Source organism: Lipotes vexillifer, unplaced genomic scaffold (assembly GCF_000442215.2).
Source record: "Lipotes vexillifer unplaced genomic scaffold, Lipotes_vexillifer_v1.1 scaffold342, whole genome shotgun sequence".
Taxonomy (NCBI): domain Eukaryota; kingdom Metazoa; phylum Chordata; class Mammalia; order Artiodactyla; family Lipotidae; genus Lipotes; species Lipotes vexillifer.
Window position 1 is genome coordinate 6,230,054 of NW_006786802.1, and position 6,117 is coordinate 6,236,170.

Sequence of the window (6,117 nt, forward strand, 5' to 3'; positions counted from 1 at the left end):
AATAGGAAGAAACCATAAATGATAAAGTCAAGACTTTCACAGAAAAGGAATTTCAAGTGGATAATAAACATGGATGAGAAAGCTCACTAGTAATTAGGGGAACACAAATTGAAACCACAAGAAGCTATTACCTATTTTAGATGAGCAAAACTTTAGGTTGGTCAATATCAGATGTTGGTGTAAGTGTAGGAAAATGAATGCTTTCCTTCACCTGGTGGGAGTTATAAATGGCACAGCCAATTTGGGGGTATTAAGTACCCAGTGAAAGGGAAAATAAGCAAATCCTATGATCTTAAAATTGTTTGTCCTAGAGAAACACTTGTGTAGACACACTAGAGAATATGAACAAGGACAGTCGTTGCAGCATTATTTGAAATAAACCGGATGTAACTTAAATAACCATCAGCAAGAGAATGGGTACTAAAACTGTGGTATGTTCATTCGATTTAAGAGTTAGGGACACTAATATAGATTTAAACGTAGCAAAAATGCATGAAGCTGAAAAACAACGATAAAAGTGAAAAAAGTTGCAGAACAAAATACAGTGGGATATTATTTATATAAATGTCAAAAAAATCCATGCAAACAATATTATGTGTCTCTAAGTATATGCATGTATATATATATATATATATATATATATGTATATATATATGTAAAACTATATGAAATGGCTGGAAGGATACACACCAAGTTCAGAGAGTAAGGGAAGGAGACTGGCTGGATGGATAGGAAAAGGGAGATTTAAACTCAATAAGATGCTATTTTTTTAAAGGGAGAATTCACTCATATATAATTTGTATAATTAAAAAATATATACATAGAAAGAAGACTGGATCAAATATGCCAGTGATTAATTTCAGGTGGTGGGAATATTGCTGGTTGCTCCTTCCCCCCTTTAAAAAAAATAGTTTTACATTTTTTCAAGTTTCTAAAATAAAAAAATAAAATTCAAAAATCAATAGAAATGTAACTGTGATTTTTAGCTGAACCTGCAGTGTCACGCTCTACCTCTTGTCATTAGCTTTTCTTTATTTTTATCTTACTCAATTATGCTCTTAAATAAGAAAAAAAAATTAGAGTCAGGGCATTTTGATCCTCCATTTCATTTTCAACAAAAAAGAACATAATGCATTTGGACAACATACCCTTTTTTTCTTTTTTGTCTGAGAGAACTTTGAAATCAGGCAGGCATACACGTTCCATAAGTTATGGATGGCATTGTTTGAAAGACATCAAGTTTGTGGGGTGCATCATTTCAGGGAATCTCACAAAGATGCATCTTTAAATAACAGTTATAACAAAGAGTTAAAGAACTCTTTGTCACTCTGACAGTTACATCTAAGATGCACTATTAGTTAGTGGTTTAGAGCTCAGCTGTCCAGTAAAGAAACAACATGCTTTTATTTAAATTTAAATTAATTAAAGGTAAATACAAAACCCAAAGTTAGTAGAAGGGAAGAAATCATAAAGATGAGAGCAAAAATAAATAGAAAAAGAGACTAAAAAAAAATAGAAAAGATCAACGAAACTAAGAGCTTGTTCTTTGAAAAGATAAACAAAATTGATAAATCTTTAGCCAGACTCATCAAGAAAAAAGAGAGAAGGCCCAAATCAATAAAATCAGAAGTGGGCTTCCCTGGTGGCGCAGTGGTTGAGAGTCCTCCCGCCGATGCAGGGGACACGGGTTCGTGCCCCGGTCCGGGAGGATCCCACATGCCGCGGAGCGGCTGGGCCCGTGAGCCATGGCCGCTAAGCCTGTGCGTCCGGACCCTGTGCTCCGCAACGGGAGAGGCCACAACAGTGAGAGGCCCGTGTACCACAAAAAAAAAAAAAAAAAAAAAAAAAAAAATCAGAAGTGAAAAAGATGTTACAATCAACACCACAGAAATACAAAGGATCGTAAGAGATTACTATAAACAAGTATACGCCAATAAAATGGACAACCTAGAAGAAATGGACAAATTCCTAGAAATGTACAATCTTCCAAGACTGAACAAGGAAGAAATAAAAAATATGAACAGACCAAATTATCAGTAATGAACTTGAATCAGTAATCAATAAACACCTAACAAACAAAAGTTCAGGACCAGATGGCTTCACAGGTGAGTTCTAGCAAACATTCAGAGAAGAGTTAACACCTATCTTTCTTAAACTATTTCAAAAAATTGCAGAGAAAGGAACATTTCCAAACTCATTCTACGAGGTCAGCATCACCCTGATACCAAAAACTGTATGTCGCTGGATGTTTATGTAACATTGAGTCATAGTTTGGTAACTTTTTCCATTGAAATTCAGAACCTGCTCATTCATTCAACATTTACTGAGTGCCTATTATGTGCCAGGCATTGTTCTAGGAACTGCAGATATGTCCGTGAACAAAAAAGATAAGGATCCCTACCCTTGTGGAACTTATATTCTAATGGAGACCACAAGCAAGAAGCATGATATACAAGTAAATTACACAGCATGACTGAAGGTAATAAGTACTATGGAAAAAACAGAGGAGCTACAGGAAATCTGAATCTGAATTTTAAAAGCAGGTATGGTAGGGCTCACAGAGAAGGTGCCATTGGAGCAATTACTTGAAGGAGGTGAGAGAGTGAACACTGCACATTTGAGAAGAGCTGGAGAGGCAGAGGTAACAGCCTGTGCAAGGGCCCTGAAGCAAGAGCACAGCAAAGAGGCCAGAGTGAGTAAGTGAGAAGGAGAGGAGGAGAGAGCTCGGAGATAAGGAGGGTGGGGAAGCGATAGTGCAAAGACCTGTCAGCCATCGTTAGGACCTGGGCTTCCACTCAGATCGAGATGGGATCCTCTGGGTAGTTTTGAGCAGAAGAGTGACAGGATCTGACTTACACTGCAGAGGGTCATGATGGCTACTGTACTGAGAAGACTGTAGGGGATGGAGGGTGGGAGCAGGGACAACAGGAGGAGGCCACAGCAAACACATCTGTCCCTGGGACAGATGATGGTCTTTGGGCCATGGTTGTAGAGGTGGGGGGCGGGTGTGTGTGAGAAGTGGTTAGATTTTGGATGTTGATACTGTAGTCTGACAGACTAGAGAAGAGAAGGGCCAGGGAGGGCCAGGTCAGGGAGTTCTTTCTACAGGATGAGGGACTTGAGCAGCTTTCAAAGTCCTCCTGACACATCCCTAAAATCCACGTGGAAAACTCAATATATTCGGTGTAATACTGGAAACGAGCATTCTTATACTCACATTAAGTATCAACTATACTCATTTCTTGGACATCTCCTTCTAACAAAAGTATAAATATTCTGCTCTTGGCAAGCAAATGCTCTTGGTATTTGATGTCTACAAATGCCAAAAACCACACCTAGGGATTTTAAGTATTCATCAGCAGTAGAGTCCTTCATCCAAACTTAAAAAAACAAAAAACAAAGCAAATCCCTATTTTGGTAGGAAAGTGCCAAGTCAAAAATGTACATTAGCACTTAAATAAGTGGATAGAAGGATCTCAGGAACTCCTTGGAAGTGGGTGCCATGTGACACGGCCCAGGTTTGCAGCTTTGCAAACGGTTTTTGTACTCACAGAGTGAGATGCATATCCTGTGTTCTGTCAAGGCTGCTGGGCCTTGACAGAGCAACAGAGTAAATACTGCTTCAAGACCTCAACTTCAACAACCTATGAGGACATAGCTTGTAATAACGTGATTAGAAAAAATTCTTTTTATTTTCTGCCATACTGCTAATGCTGTTAGGGGGATAAGTGGAGACAAGGGTGGGGGAGGAAGTGGATACATAAAGGGTGATATCTTCTGCCCTTAGATCTGTATATTTCTCTATCATTTGCATTTTAAATAAGAATTATGTTAATGTAATTCTTTTAAGTAAAAAGATAATATTCTTCTTTCACCTACATATCTCATGATATACCTCAATTCCCCTGAGAGAACTTTGAAATCAGAGAGGCATATGCTCCATAAGTTATGGATGGCATTGTTTGAAAGACATCAAGTTTGTGGGCTGCATTATTTTTTATTTTGCAGTAGGGGTTTCTGGGAGGATGAAAAACAATTGGTTTCCATATTCTGTGAAGGAACCCATCATATACTCAAAGACAACAATCAAGTTTTCCCCTCGACATTCTTTTCCAGAGTAAACAGCCAAGAACTGGTTATTTTTGCACAAGTCACCATGAACTTCAAAAGGATTAGGGGTTACACTGCATAAATCCTTGAGGGGCTTATAACTGCTGGTAATGGCATGGGACTCATTTTGATGATAGCTCTTACACCTGCTTCCTTTAGAAGGCTAGATGCTGACGAGGAGGAGACATAGATGGACGAACGGCAGGGACTCTGTGCTGAGACAACACAGAAGGAGGACATGTGCATGAAGATTTGGAAAGGGACGTTCTTGACAGTGTGTGTGCACAGGTCACAAGTCCCCGCTTTTTTCCCCAAGCCTGGGAAGGAAAAAAAAGTGGACCGGTTGGCATTTGCTAAACTTTAATGGTGAAGATTACTGAACCATACGGTAGAGTATTCTAAATAGCAAACAAGGGGAAAATAGAATCTTGTTAAACTCAAGATGAGAAGGACACTTTAAGATCATCGATCTTGTAGGCTGGGGTACTGAAAATGTAAAGTGACATCCCCAAAGGAGATACTGAATAACACGAAAAGAAAAATGTTGGTGACGTATTGATTAAGCCTCATGTGTTGCATATCCTCTGTGTGTTCCTCCAGACCCGCTCTCACCCTTCTCCAACATGCTCTGTGCCCTCTACACTGATGAGTGTGAACAGCCTGAACAGGTTCCCTGGGGCTCTGGTTTCTGGTTGGGGCCAGTGGGAGCCTCAGCAGGGGTTCACAGGAAAGGAAGGGGGAGAGTTGGGGCATTTACAACTCTGGTTCTCTCCCTGAGGGGTTGCCCAGGGCTGACTGCATCTGTTTTTTTTTTTAACATCTTTATTGGGGTATAATTGCTTTACAATGGTGTGTTAGTTTCTGCTTTATAACAGAGTGAATCAGTTATACATATACATATGTTCCCATATCTCTTCCCTCTTTGTCTCCCTCCCTCCCACCCTCCCTATCCCACCCCTCCAGACAGCCACAAAGAACCGAGCCGGTTTCCCTGTGCCATGCGGCTGCTTCCCACTGGCTATCTACCTTACGTTTGTTAGTATATATATGTCCATGTCTCTCTCTCGCCCTAACACACCTCACCCTTCCCCCTCCCCATATCCTCAAGTCTGTTCTCCAGTAGGTCTGTAGACACCATTTTTTTGAGAGTTAACTATATGCCAGACACTGTGCTTATAATCGTCATTCTTATTTCATTCTTACATCAATGCTGTAAAACACCATCATGGGTCCCATTTGATAGATAAGGAAACTGAGCTCCAGAGAGATTAAATAACAAGCTCTCATGGGTATTCTGGAGCCAAAGATTTAAGGTCTGGCAGACTCTGGACCCCATGCCCTTAACCTCTATGCTATCTGCCTCTATCAGTGAGTTCCAAACCTAGGGGTCAGAGATCTTAGGATCAAATCTCCCAGATCTACCCATTAGAATATTCTACAGGGTGTATTAAAAATGGAGATGTCCAGGCCCCACCTAGGAGATGCAGATTCTGTAGGCCTGAGCAAGTTAACAAGTCCCATAGGAATCCCCTGCACAGCCACACTCAGGAACCTTGACCTGGAGCCCAGCCTCTGGCAGGGCCCTGTCTTTTCACAGAGCTCTAAGCAATTCTGTTCCGGGGAGTGGACAGATTATAACTGGAGAAACACAAGCTCAGAAGGACATTGAAGGTCCTTCCAGCAATAGGACTCTGCGGCCGCTCCCCTCCCCTGCCCCTGCTGAGGCTGCTGGTAACGCGCCTGTGTCACAGTTGCCACCTTCCCGACTGCCAGGGGATGGAGGAGAGGCTGTGGCAAGCCCTAGCGTGTCACAGCGAAGCCCAGCTTTAAGAGTGGGGGGATTTGTGAGAATCTACCTCCCAAGGCCCTTCACTGTCACCAATCCCAAGCCCTGCCAGCTGCCCTCCCCTGAACACTCACCAGTCATTTCTCCTTCTAAGTGTCTCAGTTGATCTAATTTGCTAAATGTAAGCACTGGCAGAGCTTAGCGGGGCGGTGGGGGGTGGG